Source organism: Thamnophis sirtalis, unplaced genomic scaffold, assembly GCF_051295495.1.
Source record: "Thamnophis sirtalis isolate CommonGarterSnake01/CBP01778 unplaced genomic scaffold, rThaSir2_p1.2 scaffold_5, whole genome shotgun sequence".
NCBI classification, from domain to species: domain Eukaryota; kingdom Metazoa; phylum Chordata; class Lepidosauria; order Squamata; family Natricidae; genus Thamnophis; species Thamnophis sirtalis.
The window spans coordinates 85,592,757-85,615,049 of NW_028261385.1; the positions used below are offsets into that span (position 1 = coordinate 85,592,757).

The 22,293-nt window shown below is 39.5% G+C and overlaps 1 pseudogene; it reads left to right on the top strand.

Annotated features, from left to right (window-relative positions):
- The first annotated feature begins 3,479 nt into the window (after positions 1-3,479).
- LOC148045451 (uncharacterized) lies at positions 3,480-4,278 on the top strand (annotated as a pseudogene).
- The last annotated feature ends 18,015 nt before the right edge of the window (positions 4,279-22,293 follow it).

The following is a 22,293-nucleotide window of genomic DNA, read 5'->3' on the forward strand; positions in this document are numbered from 1 at the left end:
TTCAATTCAAAGTGATCCGAGTGCCTACAAGTGTTGGATAGCAGAAGGAAGTGTCCAGCAGTTGCAGTAATACATGGTGGAATGAAGTGGCATATGTGGTGGGCAGAAATCCAAGGCAAGGTGACCTGTTCTTAGCTGCCCAAATAAGTTCTGGAAAGGCTCTGAAGAGTCTGGAGCAAATAAAGTTGTCAGCCAGGAAAAAAAAAACATCTTTGTGGAAATGGTGCAAAATCAAAGTTATACTTATTTAAAACCAACAAAACCCCTCATTTAAAACTCCCTTTTTTACTACCTTGTAATCCCTTAATTTGGGGTAGAGTCAGAGGACTGGATGGAGCTGAGCGTTTACTGGCCAGATGCCCTTCCTGATGCTACACAGAGTTCACAGCAGATATTTTTTTCTTTCAGCCCTAGAAAAGAAACATCAGTTGCTACCTAGGGTTGAACTCTCAGTCTTCTGAATAGGAGGCAAGTGTCTTCACCACTAGGCCATCATGCTGCCCGAAAACCGTTCATGGTTTACACAGTGGTGGTATTGTAGCCAATGAGGTTTATATGAGACATGATTATTGCAAATTGAAAACTCATTAATTTTTTTTAGAAAAGCTTTATTTTTGCTACAACTCAAATATTTGTTTCCTCATTGTTTTGATTTCCTATGATTAATGCTATAGGATAGATGACCCTTGCTGTTGAATATTAGTGTGTATGGTCTGCAATATTTTAGTAACCCATCTCTGCTGTTACGGTTTTTGTTGCTTATAATTATGTAATGATTTCTGGTAATAATCAGGAAGTATTTGCAGGACTGTTAATTTTTGATTATATTATTTAGTAATATTTCATACCTGAAGTGAAGTATTGAATATTATTTGCTTGAATAACAAATGATACAGTTAGTCATAATTTATTTTTGTTGGACTAAATTGCTATCCGATGTGACTTTTATTTCTTATTGAACTTTTATATAATTTAGCTTTAGCATACCAATATATGCATTAGTGTGTTTGTGTGTGTGTGTGTATACACACACACACACACACAGAGTATGTGTATGTGTGTATATATACATGCACACTGTATAGGCCCATGATGGCAAATCTGTGGCATGCATGCCAGAGGTGGCACGCAAAGCCTTCTCTGTGGGCATGTGCGCCATCACCAGCTGCTCATCTGGATAATCTTCACACAGTATTGGAAAGATGAAGAAACACTGCAAGATGAAGAGATGATTAAGAAGATACTAGACTAGTGATGGCACGTGCGCTGGAGCCCCAGAAACTCGAAGACCAGCTGGCCGGTGCGCATGCGTGCTCCAGAAACAGACCATGCAAATTCCGGTTTGGGCACTCGGTGCCGAAAAGGTTCGCCATCACTGGTAGAGGCAGTATATACATGTTTGGAAAAAATATGAAAAATAAAAATATCGGAGATTTGGCATATAATCCTGTATCTGACAGCTTTTCTATTTCATTACCAGACAACTTCATTTCAAAGTATATCAAGTATTTTACAGCATCCATAAGTTTGGAACTTTGGTCAAAGTGATGCAAACAGCATTATAGCAGTGGTGGGATTCAAAATGTTTTGCTACTGGTTCTGTGGGTGTGGCTTGGTGGGCGTGGCAGGGGAAGGATACTGTAAAATCTCTATTCATACCCCACTTCAGGAGAAGGATACTGTAAAATCTCCATTCTCTCCCCACTCTAGGGAAAGATTACTGTCCAAGTCAGGAATCAAGGTACCACTAGCCCCCGCCACAAGTTTGTATAACATGAATGAGAGTTGATTGACTCATTTGGCAGCCGCTACTTTGAACATGTACCAAGCCAGTATACAAATTTCAAGTTTCAAGATCTATCAAGCAGGGAATATGCATTTGGTAGTCACTGGAGAGGGTATGCTTCTCTGGATCCCTTGCCATGATTTATGAGCAAGTCATAACCATTAAAGCTTAGGTAGAACATCAAGGAAGTAAAGATTTGCATGATAGGCTGACAAATTCATTAAGCAATGAGCATGCTCAGAAAAGCATCCTGAAAAGTTTGGAAGAATCATTGCTAGTAATTTCTGCCCTAAGAGAGAAAGTGAGTTACTGGCTAATAATTGGCCAGGAAATCTTTCCAAAAGCATGTCTTTTTGGGAGAATGCATCTAAATATATCTAGGTCATCTTTCTCCATCCTTCACTGAGTCATTAAAGATCTTTATTTAATGTGAAACTAGTCATGCATCATGCTATAATTTCAGGTGTAAATTATTAAGTAATTGCTGTAAACTCCAGATATTTGTAAGACACCTAGAGCTCTGAAATGAGTGAAAATACACACTTTAAAAAATAAATCCAGCTTTAGAAAAAAAGAAACAGGGGTAAGCTAAGTCACCCACAAAAATGTATGTTCTTACATTTCCAAGTTTGAAAATAGGTCTAGCTACTTTCATGGGACTAGAAGAAAAGGGATGGGTTCCAATTTCCATTAAAAAAAATAAAAGCAATAGGATCACCACCTGGGCAGAAGGCTCTGACATTCTTTTCTTTTGCTTCAAGATGAAAGGGGGGGAAATGGGGGGTGCCTTACAGGGTCGAGCTGAGGAGTTTGCTCAGTTTCTGTCGGACAAAATCGCTCAGATTCGGACAGACCTGAACTCCATTTGGACAGAACCAGCAGAGATGCCAAGGGAGGGTCTTGTTCAGACTTTTTGGAATGAGTTCCAGCTTGTCACTCCTGATGAAGTGGACAAGGCCATGGGAGCGATGAGTGCCTCCACCTGTTTACTGGATCCGTGCCCCTCCTGGCTGGTTTAGACCAGCAGGGAGGTAACACGAGGCTGGCTCCAGAGAATTACAAACACCTCCTTGTGGGAGGGATCTTTTCCACAATCTCTGAAGGAGGCAGTGGTGAGACCCCTCCTCAAGAAGCCTTCTCTGGACCCAGCTATTTTTAAAAACTATCATCCAGTCTCCAACCTCCCTTTTTTAGGGAAGGTTGTTGAGAAGGTGGTGGCCCTCCAACTCTGACGGACCTTGGATGAAGCAGATTATCTAGACCCTTTTCAGTCTGGTTTCAGGCCTGGTTACTCCACCGAAACCGCTTTGGTCACACTGACCGATGATCTCTGGTGGGCCAGGGACAGAGGGCATTCCTCTGTCCTTGTGCTTCTTGACCTCTCAGCGGCCTTCGATACCATCGACCATGGTGTCCTTCTGTGACGGCTGGAGGAGGTGGGAGTGGGAGGCACCGTTTTACGGTGGTTCTGCTCCTACCTCTCCGACAGGTCGCAGTCGGTGTTGGTCGTAGGACAGAGGTCGACTCCTAGGCCCCTCAATTATGGGGTGCCGCAGGGGTCGGTCCTGTCCCCCCTCCTATTTAACATCTACATGAAGCCACTGGGTGAGATCATTCGCCGGCACGGGATTAAATATCACCAGTACACGGACGACACTCAGTTGTATCTGTCCACCCTGTGCCAACTCAGTGTAGCGGTGGAAGTGATGTGCCAGTGCCTGGAAGCTGTTAGGGTCTGGATGGGAGCGAACAAACTCACGCTCAATCCTGACAAGACCGAATGGCTGTGGATGCTGCCCCCTAAGGACAGTCCATGTAGTCCGTCCTTAAGCCTGGGAGGAGAGAATTTGTTCCCCTCAGAGATGGTCCGCAACTTGGGGGTCCTCCTGGAGCTGCAGCTGACTCTGGAACATCACTTGTCGGCTGTGACCAGGGGGGCCTTTGCCCAGGTTCGCCTGGTGCACCAGTTGCAGCCCTATTTGGACCGGGAGGCACTTCAGACAGTCACTCACGCCCTCGTCATCTCAAGACTGGATTACTGTAATGCGCTCTACTTGGGGCTGCCCCTGAAAAGTGTTCGGAGACTACAATTAGTCCAGAATGCAGCCGCACAAGCGATATTGGGTGTACCAAGGTACACCCATACTACACCTATCCTCCGCGAGCTGCACTGGCTTCCCATTGGTCTCTGAGCACGATTCAAGGTGCTGGTTATCACCTTTAACGCCCTACATGGCCTAGGACCTGGATACCTGCGAGAACGTCTTCTGCCACATACCTCCCTTAGACCAATAAGATCGCACAGGATGGGCCTTCTCCAGGTGCCTTCAGCGGGACAATGCCGGCTGGCGACACCTAGGAGTAGGGCCTTCTCTGTTGCTGCTCCGGCCCTATGGAATGTGCTGCCCCCAGAGATCCGGGCCCTACCTATTCTCATGGCCTTCCGCAAAGCTATTAAAACCTGGCTTTTCCGGCAGGCCTGGGGCCATTGACCTCTTGATTGAGGTCCAGCCCCTCTGTGATTGGGTGTATGTTGTGCTTTTCTTAACTTTGTTGTGTCTCATTGTTTTAATTCTTTTTTCATAATTTTCATTTCTGTTAGCCGCCCAGAATCCTTCGGGATTGGGCGGCCTAGAAATTCAATAAATGAAATGAAATGAATGAAATGAAGTTCCTATTTTTCTATTTGCATTTTTACATGTTTTCGAATTGCTAGGTTGGCAGAAATTGGGACAAGTAACGGGAGCTCACTCTGTTATGCAGCACTAGGGATTCGAACTATTATTCATACTACTATTCATATATATATTTTAAATATACACAGAAATATTATTATATTCCAGTCATAAAATGCATCAGTTCAATTCCAAGCATTCTGACTTAAACCTTAGCTCCCCCAATGTTTGGAGCCTTTAACCCAGCTTCCTTTTCTGAATCCTAACTACTATATCCCAAATCAGCCATTTCGAGAAAGGAAACTGTAATCTTAACACTGGCTTAAAATATGTTATACCAAAATCCCAAGCAAGAAACAAATGCAAAATTCTGGCCACTACTATGTTTGAAGCCAGATAGCTCATCTGACATCAGATGATGATGATGAAGTTCAAACATTACTATGGAAAAATTCCAGTTTAGTTTGCATCCAGCACACTTCCAGTCAGCCCCATATCCATGTCTGTGCAAGCAAACAATATATTCATTTCAGCTAGCAAAAAAGTTAATGATTGATGTTTAATTATTAAGCATCAGCAAACAAACAAACAAAAATAATAATTGGCAAAGGAAAACAAGAGGGTAGTGAGAGATCAAGAGACAATCATTTATATTACATCAAAAAATATAGAATTTTCCAGACCCACTAGAAATAATCCTGTGGGAAATTAGTATGAACAGTCTCCATGGGACAGACCTTTGATTGATCCAGCTTTAACCCTTTTTTGTACCTAACAATGTGGATGCAAAGTAGAAAAGTAGGTGAACCCTTGTCTGTTCTGCACATTTTTTAAAAAAATGGATGAATGAGGGTAATATATCCAACACATTCCATGCATAACAGTCTTAAAATAATCAAGATAATGGCAACCACTGTGAGTTCAAGCTGCACTCTTTTATATATATGTGTGTGTGTGTGTGTGTGTTGGTTGGTTGGTTGGTTGGTTGGTTGGTTGGTTGGTTGGTTGGTTGGTTGGTTGGTTGTATTTGTGCTGATAAATATTTGGGCATACCAGGGGTTGTGACACTAAATACATACATACACACACACACACACACACACACACACACACACACACACACACACAGACACTTCTGATGGACTACAACAGGGCAGCTTTTTGATTGTATGGTTGTAGCTGCCCTCTTACTATTTTATCCTTCTGGACATCCCTGCAAATGGAACTGACATTGTAAGTTGGTGTGGCCATATCACATTGCATTTTAGGACTGTGCTGCTTCCCTCCAAACATACAACAAAATCTCCCGTTTTTTTCAAACAAACTATAAATTTAAAAACATACTTGCCCATTAATAAGTTGCATATTGACTTTTTTGTTGATACAGTGGTTGATGTGAGGATTATGCCCTTTGCAATACAAAAGTATAATCTTTATTGTCATTGTACTTAAATACAACAAAATTGGTTTTCTTTGCAATCTTTGCAATAGAAAAGTTTATCTAACAAAATGCAATACAATGTACAGAAAAGCAAAGTTCTACACTTAGGAAAGAAAAACCAAACGTAATAGGTGAAACCTGGCTTAATACAAGTAACTGTGAGAGAGATCTTGGGGTCTTAGTGGACAATCACTTAAATATAAGTCAGTGGTGTGTGGCGGCAGCCAAAGAAGCTAGGGCAATCCTAGGCTGCATTAACAAAGGAATACAATCGAGATCAGATGAAGTGTTAGTATGGCTTTATAAGGCCTTGGTACGGCCACACTTGGAATACTGCATCTAGTTTTGTTCACCATGATATAAAAAAGATATTGAGGCTCTGGAAAGAGTGCAGAGAAGAGCAATTAAAAATGATAATGGGGCTGGAAGCTAAAACATATGAAAAATGATTGCAGAAATTGAAAGTGAAAAGAAGCACTAGGGGTGACATAACAGCAGTGTTACAATATTTGAGGGGCTGCCACAAAGAAGACGGAGTCAACTTATTTTCCAAAGCATCTGAAGCAGTGGTGGGTTGCAGGAGGTACGCCCCGGTATGGGCGTACCAGATCCTGCCCAGAGCACCAAATACGGCGTTCTGGAGGGCCCACCCACCTGCCCGCGCTCCTTACTGGTGCTGTATGCTGTTGGCGCTTCCGTCCACGTGCATGGCACATACGGTGCCTGCGCGACGCTCTGTGGAGCAGCTGGAGCATCGTAGAGGCTTGCAGAAGCATCATTTGATGCATTCGCGTGCATGTGGGTAACTCCAGGGCCATTCCAACCATACCGGTTGGAACGGAATCTGGAACCCACCACTGATCTGAAGGCAGGAGAAGAAACAATGGATGAAAAATAACCAAGGAGAGAAGCAACCTAGAACTGAGGAGAAATTTCCTGACAGTTAGAACAATTAACCAGGGGAGTTGCTTGCCTCCTGAAGTTGTGGGTGCTCCATCACTGGAGACTTTTAAGAAGAGACTGTACAACCACTTGCTTCAGCAGGGTGTTGGACTAGAATAGTGATAGCTAACCTTTTTTTTCCTCGGGTGCCAAAAGCACATGCACATGCGCTGTTGCGCTCTCTCGCGTACCCACACCCATAATGCAATGCCCCTCCCACATACCCCTCCCACCCTGCACATTCATATGTGACACCCCGCACTTCCCTCACCCCATGTGCATGCGCGCATGACCCCCCCAGCTTGCCCCGCAGATGCGCATGCAACATCCCTCCCCCTTTTGGCCAAAACAGCGCTGTGGGGAGGGAAAGCCTCCCTTAAAAATAGCGCTGAGAGGGGGGAAAGGTATGCACGTGCCTCTCCCACCTGCAGAGTAAACCCAAAAATCAGCTGGCCAACGGGTGGCGCGTGTGCTGGGCAAGGCTTGTGTGCCCGCAGAGAGGGCTCCGTGTGCCACAAGTGGCACACATTCCATAGGTTCACCATCACTGGATTAGAAGATCTCCAAGGTCCCTTCTACCTCTTGTGATGATGATGGTGATGATGAAGCAGTAAGACTATTGAAAAATGCATCATGAATTTTCTTTTTCTTTTTCTTTTTTTATATTTTATTATGTTTTTCATTCTATACAATCACATATTTACTGTGCTTAATCAGGGCATATAACATTGAATAATAAACACGGCCCTCACTTATATAGAAAATGCCCTCTACAATACAAACCCAATATACCACCTTGGCCCACCATACACCCTCTTTCAACCCCCTCCAACTTTCATTCTTCCTTCTCACACACCCCTCTACGCCTACTTCCCCTCCCCTTCTTTCTAACCCTAACCCTATCACTCCCTCTAATCCATTCCCTCTCTCCCTTCTCCTCCTCCTCTCTCACCCTCTCCACCCTCCTTCTTCTTTCACTCGACTCTTTCCTTCGGTATATTTCTATTACCTTCCAGTATATTCGGTTTGTTCTGTTTTCGCACTAACATTAAAAAGCCACAGTATACAAATGCAATCATGGAATTTAACACATATTGTATTTCCCCCCTCCCCCCTCCCCCTAAATCCCCACCTCCCTTCCCTCCCCCCGACTTCCCAAAGACCATACATGGTATAACTTTTGGACAATCACAGTCTAAAATATCTCTACATTGAGCTCAGCTTCTTACTGTTACCCAAATTTTAAACAATTTAAATTGTTACTGATACTAAGCATAAGCTATCTGGAGTTTCTTAGTCCCATATTTACTTTTTATGTAATCAATCCATTTTTTCCAGTCTCGTTTATATCTCTCGTTTGAATGTTCTTTGAGATATGCTGAAATTTTGGCCATTTCGGCTAAGTTCATAACTTTCAAAGTCCATTCTTGAATTGTAGGTAAATCTTTCTTCTTCCAATACTGCGCCACCAAGAGTCTTGCTGCCGTTATTAAGTACAGAACCAAATTAGTCTCTAGTGCTGTAAAGTCAATACATATACCCAGTAAAAACAACTGGGGGGTGAATTTTATCCTTCTTTTGAAGATGTTTTGCAGGATCCACCATATTTTTATCCAAAATGCCTTGACATTACGACATGTCCACCATATATGAAAATATGTAGCATCAAAAGAACCACATCTCCAACATTTAGGTTGAACATTTGGATACATAGAGGCAAGCTTTTTAGGATCTAGGTGCCATCTATAAAACATCTTATAAAAATTTTCTCTCAAGTTTTGTGCTTGTGTAAATTTCACATTTCTTACCCAGATTCTTTCCCATGTTTCAAGCATTATTGGTTCCTCAATATTCTGAGCCCATTTTATCATACAATCCTTAATCAGTTCCGTTTCAGAATCCATCTGTATTAGTACATTATATATCCTCTTTATATGCATTGAGCTTTGATCTCTTATTTGTTTAAACAAATTATCCTCAACTTTTACAAAGCCAATTTTTTGATCTGTTTTCCACCTAGCCTGTAGTTGACCATACTGAAACCACGTTTGAACTACCTTCTCTTCTTTAAGTACCTCTAAAGATTTTAGTTGCAACACCCCTCTTTCTGAAATAAGAAGTTGTCTATAGGTGGTTCTATCGTGTTTTTGTTCTACGTTCATATTTTCAATTGCATGTCTAGGAATTGCCCACATGGGCAATTTATCATTTAATTTATGTTGATATTTTTTCCAAACCCGCAATAAAGCATTTCTTAAGATATGATTTTTAAATTTCTTATCCATTTTTTTGTTAAATAACAGGTAAGCATGCCAACCATATAACAAGTCATATCCCTCGATATTCAAAATTCTGTCATTAGTTAGATGAGTCCAGTCACTAATTGCAGATAATGCCACTGCATCGTAGTATAATTTTAAGTTAGGTAGTTTCAGTCCTCCTCTTTCACGTGCATCTTGCATTATTTTCATCTTTACCCTCGGGTAAAGATGAATTTTCTTTTTCTTTTTAAGGGAAGTGGTCAGAGCTGCCAAAAAGAAATCTGTTATTGTACCAACAAGTGACTTAATTCACAAAAACAACAAAATGCTTTTCTTTGAGGAAGTTACATACAGATATGTTATATTTGGGGATTTTTTTAACATACTATATACAATGTTTGTGTAGGTGGAACTGTTTAGTAATGGATATACTGTATAAATGATCAGATGTATACCAATTGTTGGGCTATGCTTGTAATCAGCTACACATATATACTGTATTTATTATATGGTTTAATATATGGCCACACAATCAGGTCAGCTAACAATAAAATACATGCAATAATTAAAAATAATTTAAAGCTCTTCATGCTCTTCAGAACAAAATCTAGAAAATAGGAAAAACATTTTATTTCTTCTTATTCAGTCCTTCTGATTCTATGGAAAACTGTGTTATCCAGAGTTGGTGAGGTTGGAAGATTAACCCTTTATGGCAACCCTGCCTTCCTTAAAGTGCTTTGGATAGTCACATTTTTCGGAATATTTGCACTGGAAAATAACATATTGCTGAAATCCCATTTTCAGGTAGTTCCACTTCCACTGTCTATGTTTGCTGCATTCTGTATTCCAATCAGGCCTGCATGTCCCTTACAATAAAAACAGAACTGTACAGTATACATCTCAAGCTCCATGAAGCTGGACATCATTGCAACTAACAAATTGCCAGGAAAAATGGATCCACCTGAATTCTAATAGCCTTGTTTTTTTTAAAACACATTGCAAGGAAAAATAAAGAAATGAATATGAATCAGCAAAAGACAATACAGGGAAGGCAAGAGCTCTGTCTTTAGATTTGTAACAGATGGGGACAACCAGTTCGTGCAGTTTTAAATGTCACACAGTACCCAAGTCCAACGGGTTGAGTTTATTCATAGCACTGGAGGACTTCCATCTTCCTATTTAAAATCAAATTGCTTATCTAAGTATTCATGGGAAGAACAGCACACATTGGGGAAAGAGATCTCCAGCTCTCTAGAGGACACGAAGTCAACAATTATGAACTAAGCAAGAAGCTACAAGCTCAGAATGTTCATTTTATCTCTAGATAGTATTGCTTGCTGCTTGCAGAATTTGTTTCTGAAAACATTCCACAATACAGATAGTTCCTGATTTATGACCAGAATTGAGCCCAACATTTCTGTTGCTAAGCAAGACAGTTGTTAAGTGAATTTTGTTCCGTTTTACAGACTTTCTTGTCACAGTTGTTAAGTGAATCACTGCAGTTGTTCAGTGAGTGACACGGTTGTTAAATGAATCTAGCTTCCTCATTGTCTTTGTTTGTCAGAAGATCACAAAAGGGGATCACGTGAATCTGGGACATAGCAATTGTCATAAATGTGAGTCAGTTGCCAAGCATCTGAATTTTGATCACATGAAGATGCTGCAACGGTCATAAGTGTGAAAAACAGTCATAAACCACCACATGAGCCATAAGTGCTGTTATAACTTTGAATAGTCACTAAACAAATTCAAGGGGTACCTGTATAAAATGTCAGTCATTTCTACCTTGTCTAAGGCCTATGACACAAGATGTGAATCAAAAATTTCCTTGTTCACAATAAAAGTTCTTTGCTTTATGTTATACCAGTTTTGATTTACTTGTTTTGTTAGTTGTCAAGGTGAGCATAAAAATTGGATAGTTTACAAACATAATCCAGAAAATTTGGAGATTGCTTCACTGACATATTGGAATAAGCAGCATTTTGTTTTAAGTGTGACTTCTAAAACCCCTCAGAGTCAACTCTTACATAATGCTAACCCATGTACCATGATTAATAAACCACAATAATTAAACTTTACACAAACCAAACCAAACAAGCAATTCTTATTCTGTATATAAACACAGGTATTAAATCTCCTATATAGTTTCTTTGGAGCTGCATTACTCATGTGGGAATTAACCAAGAATTGTAAGTCTCTTTGGTACTCTTTATCTTGGATGAAAGCAATGATGGCAGGTGTATCCAGCTAATTATATGCACGTTGATAAAGAATCAGACATAATTTTATATTTGAGGAAAAATAGGCCCATGACGTTGGAACCATACACTCTCAAAATTGCTAAAAAGAAGAGGCAAATAAATTATTTTTAGTCAAGAGATTTACCACATTCTGGAATGATTAGATGACTGGAGCCTGTAGAAAGAGCAGATCTGTCTTAGAAGATACTGCCTAAAGGGATACAAGGAAAAAGTTCCATTCTTCAGAGAGGACTGATTGGCATCTTGCATACTATCTCAAGAAACTTCATATTCTTTCATGGCTTCCTCCTCTGTTGAGAATGAGCCTAAGGTAATTGCCTTTTTTTGCCAAAGGAAATAAAATATATGGGTTGGGTTTTTTTTGTTTTTTGTTTTGGAAATGGGACACATTTCCTCCCCTCTTTTTTGAGGGTCTACAATCAACATGCTTGAGTTATTTAAACTGGTATGCTCATTTGGAAGACCGAAGCCTTTGCATAATTTCTTTTGCATTACAATCTTTCAACATATGTTGAACTTTTCTTCCTCCTTTCTTTTATTCTTTTCCCCTTTAGCTCCGTCTCCTTTAATTCTCTTATTCCATATCCCTAGGCCAGTCCATCCCTCCTCCAGGTTGCACTCAACTTTGTTTCATTGGTCTGCTGTAAATCTTACAGTGATTGGTCAATGTTCATGTAGTCTTCAGGTCCATTGACATCAATATATCTTGGTGCCCTGTAGCTATTCCATAATCTGATCCATTAAAATAGAATGTCAGTCCTTCAAAGTAGACCAAACTAGGAAACCAATGCCATGTAGGACAATACTACTTTTAGTGTAAAACTATAGTAATAAAATAATGTAAGTCTGAATGTGCTTTCCCCTCCTTTTAATCTTCATGTGAACTAGGGAGCTATTAGTCTAAAAAGTTTATTCACATTATTTTCTTGGACCCGACTTAGGATCTTTTTATCTGACTATTGCTTTGGTAGCAGCTCTTCATCCTGTCCTTCAAGGGTATTCCCTCTTCCCTCTACATCTACAGATAGCTCTCATTGAAATAGCTTTCATTAGGATCCATTCTACAAGTTCTCATCAATAAAATCCTGCAGCATCCAATGCACTCAACTTTGTGGGCTAATTCTGGAACTGGCTACTTTGTAATAGCCTGAGATTTTACTAATGGGTCATTAAACTCTAATGTTGGAGCAAGGGGTAAGAGGAAGCAGGAGTTCCAACATTTATAATTTCTACAGGAAGTTAAAAATTGCTTCGATCAGCTTTGGAGTTGCACTTAGGGCCAGGCTTAGAATTTTCAAAAGAGATATCTATAATCTCCAGGAAATGAGTACACCTCTTAGCGATAATGGGAATACAATGTGAGCTTATTGATTGTGGTGTATAGATTCCATTAAAATATTGATTGAGATAGAAAGAGCTAAATCTTCCAGAAGGGAACAAGGTAATTGAGCATGGAGGACAGCAGCAGCAAGGGCAACTATCCCCATTGTAATGTTTTCTCAACCAACAGTGACACCAAACCCTCACTGTACCTAGGGATGCAGGTGAGGTTATGAAATGACCACAAGGAATGTAAGCTTTTGTGGTGATACATCATCATCTCCAACAAATTATTGAATATGATTTGCATTTGGCCAAATTACATTCTCCCTTCCCTGGAAAGTCTCTCATTTGGGGATGAAAATCTATTAAGCTATGTAGGAAGTTAGCACCTGCCTCTCCCCTAGAAAATGAAATATTTTAGGAAATATTAAAAGGTAGAATATTTCCTCCTAAAAGGGAGGCCGAAACTCCTCGCCCCCACCTTTGTCAATGAGACATTAAGGCCTGAGCCAGAGAAACATGTTTCAGGCAGAAAACAGGCTCACTCTTAATAGCTCCTCCCCCACCTTTATCAATGAGCTATTAAGGCCTGAGCCAGCTTATTCTACATAACCAAGATCTACCCCATCTCATTGGCCTTCATTGTCCCACCCACCAAGTTTCAACCAAACTTAGCACACAACCTACAAAGCTAGTAGCTATGACCTCTGACAGCAACCAATCATGATACTCTTCCTGTGCCCCAGGAAGTTCAAAGCATGAAACCAGGTACTCTCAGCATCTCCGCCTTTTCTGCTCAGGAACTCAAGCCATGTGATCCTGTCCACCATTAAAACCATCTTTCCAAACAGCCTCCATGTTTCCAGTGTCTTTTTCCCCACTTGGAACTGAACCCAGATGGACATTTCTTCCAACAGCTATAAACATATTTTGGCAAAGTCTTACACTATTTCCTTCAAAATTTTGAAAACAATAACAGTCTTCCCATTTCTTTGTTTGTTTCTTAAAAAGAATTGATTTTGTAAAGAGGACCTAATAGAGTAATTTATTCAGACCAAAAGCAGACAATGCAATTATTTCTCAGATAGAAATTTGATTTCTCTATCTGAGTACAAGTCATGAAGAAAAACCCCCAGCTCCAATAAATTTTGTAGGCCTCATCTGTTAGTCTCACAATATTATGACATGCCAAATCTGCTTAGACCATTTCAACTTTTACTTTACTTTCTAAATACTTCTGGGAACTTTCATAGAGCAAAAATATACCTTAAGGGTGCTTGAGGATGAATATATTTCTGCTGGCTGCCTATTACAAAGATGGTATCAATAAAATAAATCGTTCTCTTGTATTAATGAAGCTGGCTGCAAATAGCGTCTCCTCTTAACTGCTGATGCTGCTTATATTATGGTAGGAAATGAATGCAAGGTTTATGGAGCCTTTTGTATCTTACAATCCAGGGGTGCTGTGGTAGACACAATTGCTTCCACACCTCCCCTCTTCCAGGCCAGTATTGACTTTCCTTTTCAATAAACCATATTTCAGTGTAATGTTCAAAGTCAGAAGAGGAGAAGAGAGTAAGATTGGTCTTAACACTGTTTTATTGAAAACTTGCCAACTTGAAACCTTGATTTACGACACTTGCCTTCATAACAATAACCAAGTTTGCATCGTATATATTTTGTTTTTATTTTTAGTTTCTAGGAAGGCCTAACAACTTAGTTAAAATAAAAGATGCAAGGCCTCCCAGAGCTCATAATTCCTTGGCTAATAATATGAAATGCTAGCAGGAAAACAAACAGGCTAACAAACCTTGGCATAAAATATGCTCTGCTTCAAAAAATGTCTTTTAATAATCATTTGTCTTCAGCAGGCAAATGCAAGTCAAAATCAAGATGAATTGAACTGAAAAGTAAGAAAACTCCATAATAGATTCTGCTAGGTGAATCCATAACAGGAGAAATGCTATTAAGAATAAAGTTCAGGCAGCATTCATTTTCCCCCTACTTAATAAGTAGTGAAGTAAATAAATGCAAGCAAATGAATAAGCTAATAAATGAATAAGCAAATAAATAAATAATCAAATAATAAATAAATAATCAAATAATAAATAAATAATCAAATAATAAATAAATAAATAAATAAATCCTCTTCGGGACATAGATTGACATATCTAAGCATTCTGGCCTAATTGTAGGAAAAATACAGAGAGAATAATGCTTACCCAATACGAAGCACACAGTACAAAGGAAACAGATAGTAAATAGAGGAGAAAAAATAAAAGTACTAGAGGATCAGTGGCTTATATGTCTCAGCAAAACTGAGGTCACACTTCTGTTCTGGGTGGTTGATGTCAAATTAAACCATATATTGTGCATAGGTTACCCTCTAGAAAATCTGTGGGTGGATCTAAATTAAACTGAGGTCAAATGCTTCAGGGTGTCTAGAAGTATCTTATTTAGAAAGAGCCAAGGGAGGAAAGAAAACCATTTTTCTCTAAGACTGTAGGTCTAGTCAATGGAAAAGGCTGTGTTGGCAGCATGGGGCCAAGGTTTGCCCTGTATTCTTGGGTCCTCTTGGTTATAAAACAGGTAACCAGTTTAATCACTGGCTCGGTTGCTATGTGAAAGTAACATCAAAAAGCTGGTTTTACAGTGTTCTGAAACAATGAATTGTAGTTTTCCATTGGCATTCCTTACCAGTTCTGTAGGCATGGCTTGATGGGGGTCATGTGACTGGATGGGCATGGCCAAATTTCTCCCTTCTTTTAGCATTTTTTAACTACTGGTTCTCCATAACTTATAGTTAAAAATGCTTTTTAAAAAGTTTTTTAAAAAAGTTCTGATGATCTCGCTGCACAGCTGATTGTCGCACAGCTGATCGTTGGAACCTTTTATAACTTTTTAAAGTATTTAATACTGGTAGCATTTTATTACTGCCAGTTCAGGCAAACTGGCCCAAACCGGTAGTATTTCACACCTGCCTGAAGCCATGTTGTGTGACCATTGTTTTATGTAATTTCTGGTACTCTGATGGGGGCGTTTTGCCATTTATATTCTATTGGCTGTTTATACTATATTTATATTTATCAATAAAGGAGAATATTTGAGGCTCAGGATTGAAATAAGATGTCCTTGGTGCTCTCTGAGCTTGCTTGCTTTCTAGCTTGTTGCACTAGCACTGATGATGTTACCTAGTTAGGTGATGAAACGTCTGCAAGAAAACAAGCAAGCTCAGAGAGCACCAAGGACCCCTCATATTTATATTTACACACTTTTTTTTACCTTGAAGGGCAAATATGGGGAGAGAAACATAGGAATGGGGCTTCTACCTAGCTCCCCAATTGAATATGAGAACATGTCAAAGAGAGAGCTCATATAATAGAGACAGTGGTGAGAAAATTCACGTGATAGCACTGAAATATTGCAGAGGATTTGGGCAGGGCCAGTAGCTGTGTGAGATAGCCCTAAGTCATCTTTAGAGATTCTAGAATGCACCAGTTTGGTCCAACTAGATTGAAAACTAGCTAATAAGAATCTCGAGTGATTTGAGATCTTAGATAGCAATCTTCCATAGTTTCTTGCTCAATCTCAAACCACATATGAAAAACATGGCCTTCTGTCTCTGTTACAGTGTGTGATTTTAAAGGACATAAAGTATCCCCAAATCAAATAGATCCTTCAGGATTCATGACAAGGGGATCATATGGGACAAGGAATTGAATGGCTTTGAATGGAGGTGGCCTCCTAAATCAAGACTAAGAGGAGCATTTTGGAGAGAGAATTAAACCTGGGTTCGTTTCTTCATCCCACTCAGTGTGCAATTTTAGATTAATAACAAACAAAACTTAGAGCAGTGTCAGAGTTTCAGGATAGTTTCAGAAAAAGATGGAAAATAATTTATCAATTCTAGGAATTTGCTCAGGACAAGAAAACAAGGAACTCTTAAACTATTAAAAATATACCCCAGAGTGCTTTGGTGATTTCTCTCAGAAGATGGAGGCTAATAAAAACAATTATGTGTCTGTTAATGCAAGAAGAGTATTCTGATCATTTGGACATGTAAATTTTAGGACTAGGTCATTTCTCACTGGGGTTCTGGATTGATTTGGTGTGGTTTTCATACGGCTAGCAGTTTTCAGGTACTATTATCTCTCTGGAAAATTCCACTCAGTATAATGCGTGGGAGGAGACATACATCTCTCCTTCATTCAGTGAGTAATCAAAGTACATGAACAGTCATAGCTGTTCACTTCCCTGGCAAACCCACCAAGATCCATCTGGGTGCCTTTTTTCAAACTAAAATAGAAACTTTGGGCCAAGGTTTCTGGTTAACATCTAAATAATATAAGAGGCATTTAAATATATGGAGAGAACCAGCATATCTGAATAACAATGTTAGCGTGTTTAATAAAGATTATGTGATCTGTCTTATTAGGCTTTTTTTTTGCACAATTCACTGTTTAAAACTAAACTATTTTTGTTTTGTTTTGTGCGAAGTTAATGCTTACATCTTACTTGAAAATAGAAGCAGGTTTGCTTTGCTTTGCTTTGTTTTGTTTTTATCTCCCGGTCCAGATGATTCATTATCAGCTGAAATTTCAGAACCCACAACCATCTGTGTCCCTGCATAATGAAAAAGAAAAAGGTGAAGTTTCCCTTCTTTGTTTGAATTTTGGTAGCTTCTAACATGGAGCTTGAAGAAACAGTCTGCTCTGCAGTAAAGCAGAGGCGGGGTAACCGTGGCCCTTTTATGACTTGTGGACATCATCTGCATTCCTGCTGGCTCAGGAATTCTGGGAATTGAAGTCTGTAAGGCATAAAAGGGCAACGGTTCCCCACCGTGGCAAAAGAAGAAGTTTCCCCATCCCAAATCTGAATAGACAAGATAGGGAAAGATCAGGGAAAAAAAGTCAAAGTAGGTGGCCTGTGTAAGGAAGAAGAAAAAAATGGAATAAAAATTAATTTCCTTCAAATTCTAATCTGATTTGGTGATTTCATGGGGTAGAGTCATCTAATATTATATAGTAAAGTCTTGGCTAAAGATGAAATTAGATATTACCCATTGCATTAAGCTATGATGTTCTTAATTATGGATTACTGAGTAAATACAGGCAGCAGAAATTGGACCAAATGTTTAGCCAATGTTTCTTACCTCCCCCCCCCCCAGGAGCTTTTGTTTGTATGTTTTCTATATTAAAATTAAAACAGGTGCATCCATTTCCACTACTACTTCTCATGTTTGTTTGAAGGGATTTTAATATTGTATTATGTTCAACATAGGCAGGCAAATAATTTTGATTCAGAGAACCCTTGACATGGTCTTGGGGCAACCCCCAAAGTCATAGGAGTAAGAATAAGAAACACAGGGCTAAACCAAACCTCGAAACATCACGTTACTGTAGACGTTGAACCTCAACATATGACAAATATTCTGTACCATCAGGAATTCTAATGCTAAGAGGGGAAATTATGAAAGGGGAGAATTCCGAGCCAAACTGGAGATGGTTAGTCTTTCTTAACTTCTGCTTCTTCCATGCAACAATACTAACATGTTTAATTAATGTTATCTATGCTGTGTCTCAGGGATGCATGACTCAGTAGCTAAGACGCTGAGCTTGTCGATCAGAAATGTCGGTAGTTCGGCAGTTCGAATCCCTAGTATCGTGTAACGGGGTGAGCTCCAGCTACTTGTCCCAGCTTCTGCCAATTTAGCAGTTTGAAAGCATGTAAAAATGCAAGTAGAAAAATAGGAACCATCTTTGGTGGGAAGGTAACAGCGTTCTGTGTGCCTTTGGTGTTTAGTCATGCTGCCAACATGACAATGGAGATGTCTTCGGACAGCGCTGGCTCTTTGGCTTTGAAATGGAGATGAGCACCTCCCCCTAGAGTCAGGAACAACTAGCACATATATGCAAGGGGAACCTTTACCTATGCTATACCTCTATGCTATCTTAATGCTATTTCTCCTATAAGAATCAAAGTTGATTCTCCTTACTTGTTAAGGAGAAAAAAAAGTAAAATCCATGGAAGAGGTCTTGGAAAATGGAAAAATGTTGAACTTGGAAGGTTTTAATATCTCAACTCCTCTGCTTCCCTTGTTTGGGAGATCAATATATTCAAATATTTATTAGCCTCACTTTCCCCAAAGTTTTGTGATTCAAAATATGCATTCCAAGCAGTTGCCAAATAAAGGATTTTTCTCATCATCATTGATGAGTAAAGTATCACCAGGTAATTTATTAGTTTTCCTGCCAAAGGGAGAAATGTAAAAGACATTATGCAGTTTGAAATGAATTTTCTTTTGGTTAGAAATACTTAAATGATAGTAGTTACAAAGAATGGAAAGATATACAATATAGTTTCAGGAAATTAAGTTGCACAAGGGTAGATTAAGGGAACTGGGCACCTTAGTCTTGAGGAAAAAATGCAGGAGGATTCAGAAACCCAAGCAACACGCAGAAGGCTGAGTCATACACACTGTGGCTCCAGATTGTAGGATACGGAATTATGAATTTAAAGGACAGGAAGGCAGAATCTGATTTACTGTTAGAAAAGCTTATGCTTAACAGTGGTTTCCCAGGGACACGGTGGCTCAGTGGCTAAGACGCTGAGCTTGTCGATCAGAAAGGTCGGCAGTTCGGTGGTTTGAATCCCTAATGCTCTGTAATGGAGTGAGCTCCCATTACTTGTCCCAGCTTCTGCCAAGCTAGCATTTCAATAGCATGTAAAAATGGAAGTAGAAAAAAAGGTACCACCTTTGCTGGGAAGGTAACAGCGTTCCGTGCATTCTTGGTGTTTAGTCATGCCAGCCACATGACCATGGAGACGTCTTCGGACACTGCTGGCTCTTTGGCTTTGAAACGGAGATGAGCACTGCCCCCTAGAGTTTGGAACGACTAGCACATATGTGCGAGGGGAACCTTTACCTTTAACAGCAGTTTGTTTAGAGGACAACAGTGATGACTTGGAGACAATATGAAATGTCTATATTAAAACATGATTTTAGTCCAGGAAACAAGAAAGTATGAGAAAGAAACTCAATGAGAAAGAAACCTTGATTCTCTTTGATAAGAGTGGGGAGGGGGAGGGGGAAGGAAACATTGTCAGGCACTGAAGATACTGTTATGATAACCCATGTCAATTACCCAACATGGCCTGTTTTGAAGGGAGATTCCCCTTACTGCATCTCATCAAATGGGATTGGCACTTTATCAAGTGGGTTGATAACAATTTCCTCTTCCAAAGGTGCTTTTTCAAAAGGCAAATGGATTTGTTTTCCCTTGAAGACATTTCTCTTCTCATCCGAGAGCTTCTTCAGTTCAGAACTGAGAAGTGAAATCTTTCTTTTAAGAACACAGAGAATCTCAAGGAAACAATTAGCAGGATTGCAATCAGGAAAATAAATTCTCAATCCATGCCACATTTATTTGAATTTATTGCTCATATGCTATCACAAATGAACCTCAACTTAGTGTAGTGGTTAAAATTCTGGCCTAGAAACCAGAAGACTGTGAGTTTTAGTTCCTCCTTATGCATGAAAGTTGGCTGGGTGACTTTGGGCTAGTTAGTCCTTCTCAGCCTAACCCACCTCACAGGGTTGTTGTGGGAAAATAGTAATTCAGGGGTGATCTTATCCATGGAGGGGCTTGCATGCAATTTTATGAAAAATATGTATTGAAAAGAGCGTTACCTTATATTTACAAATTCTTTTTTGCAAAAATCAAACCCCCTTTTTTAATTTACAAAAGTTAAGATAGCACATGTCCAATTGTTCTATTTTGTTGTTAGAAATTCTTGATCTTATGAATGGACTTTTAATGAATTATCAAAATATAAGTATTTGTAGTGAGTGGTTTCTTTTCTGAATAGTTACCCATCAAATATATTTGAAATCAGTTTCTTTCCATGGGAATAGTAGCTGAAATAAAGGTGGGGAAATAAGCCCATTAGCCTGTTATAACAGAAAGTAAGGCTAGTGTTAATGCAAACAAGTTTTTAGTCAAAGCTTCACTGAAATGTCTGGGGATACTATTTAATCTTTGAAGTTTAATCTATGCATAATCCTTTTATAAGAATTAGGCTATAAGATAATGGTTACCTTAGCCTTAGTATCTGTGGTACAGTGCTGTGGCAGAAAACTATGCAACACAGAACCAGATGCGCAGGTGAAAGGAACAAATCAAATGATAAGTTACCTAAGACTTAGCCAGCTGTTTGACCAAGCTCCCAATTGGTGGCTCCCTAGCTCAGAATTAACACCCTTAATTACAATATCTCTGTTATTATATAGCATTTTGCTTAAATTCCATGCCTGCCCCTTTTCTCTTCCTGTGATTTACCATCTAATCCTTGAAGTCTTCCTTCTTACGTGTTCTTCAGCGTAGTTTGAAAAGGAACGGACTTGGTGGTTTTTAAAAAAAATATAAATAGCTGAAGTTTCTCTTTATTAAAACAGCATTTAATCATGAAGGTAGCAACCTGCCATCTGAGCATAACTAAGCATGCCAGCAAATGGCACTTCAAAGAAAAATAACATCAAGAATAAACTGTTACTCCTCCAGCAGATCCTTTGAAGGAAAGAAAGTAAAAGCCGAAAGCAGTAGGGAGACCAGCAAAGAGACCACTTAGCATAGCAAGAGGGAAACAAAAGGCAGGCAGGGCACAAAAAAAGGTGCCATGGGGAAAAAAAACCATCTGGGAGACAATTTAAAAAAAAAGAACTAGTGGAATTGCATGAAGGAACAATAAAGGCATCTTTTAAAGCCCAACACAAGTGTACCTACAGCTAAAAAGATATATCTTCTGGCTTTTCTTTTCTATAACGTTAAAAAAAATCCATTAGATGCTATTTTTTCCATGGGACAATTCAGACCCATCCATCCATCCATAAGGCAAAAGTAAAAGTTCCCCTTGCACATATGTGCGAGTTGTTCCTGACTCTAGGGGGCGGTGCTGATCTCTGTTTCAAAGACGAACAGCCAGCGCTGTCCGAAGATATCTCCGTGGTCATGTGGCCTGTGCTGAAGGTGCACAGAACGCTGGTACCTTCCCACCAAAGGTTGTTCCTATTTTTCTACTTGCATTTTATATGCTTTCAAACTGCTAGATTGGCAGAAGCTGGGACAAGTAACAGGAGCTCACTGCATTACATGGCACTAGGGATTTGAACCACCAACCTTTCGATCGACAAGCTCAGTGTCTTAGCCACTCAGCCATCCATCCATCCATCGACACAATTATTGGATTGGTTATAGTTGACTTTAATATCTTAAGTCATTAGGATACGTTAATTATGAGAACCCTGGTATATAAAGATTACATTTATCGTACTAAGCACTTGGTTTACTTTGTTCATTCTAAGATCAATGCATTTTTTCCAGTACAGTATTCTAATCTCCTACCTTCCTATCTGATACCCTTCACTTTTCCCGTGGGCAATTTAAATAAAAGAAAAACCTATTTTCAATAAAACATCGATTGGACATCATGTATACAAGCCACTGATTCTGATAATCTTCTTAGCACTGTAATTCATTCATACAGTAATTTAATTTTTGTTTTGAGCTTCTAGCAGCAAAACATCTGGCAATATTTTGTTTTGTTT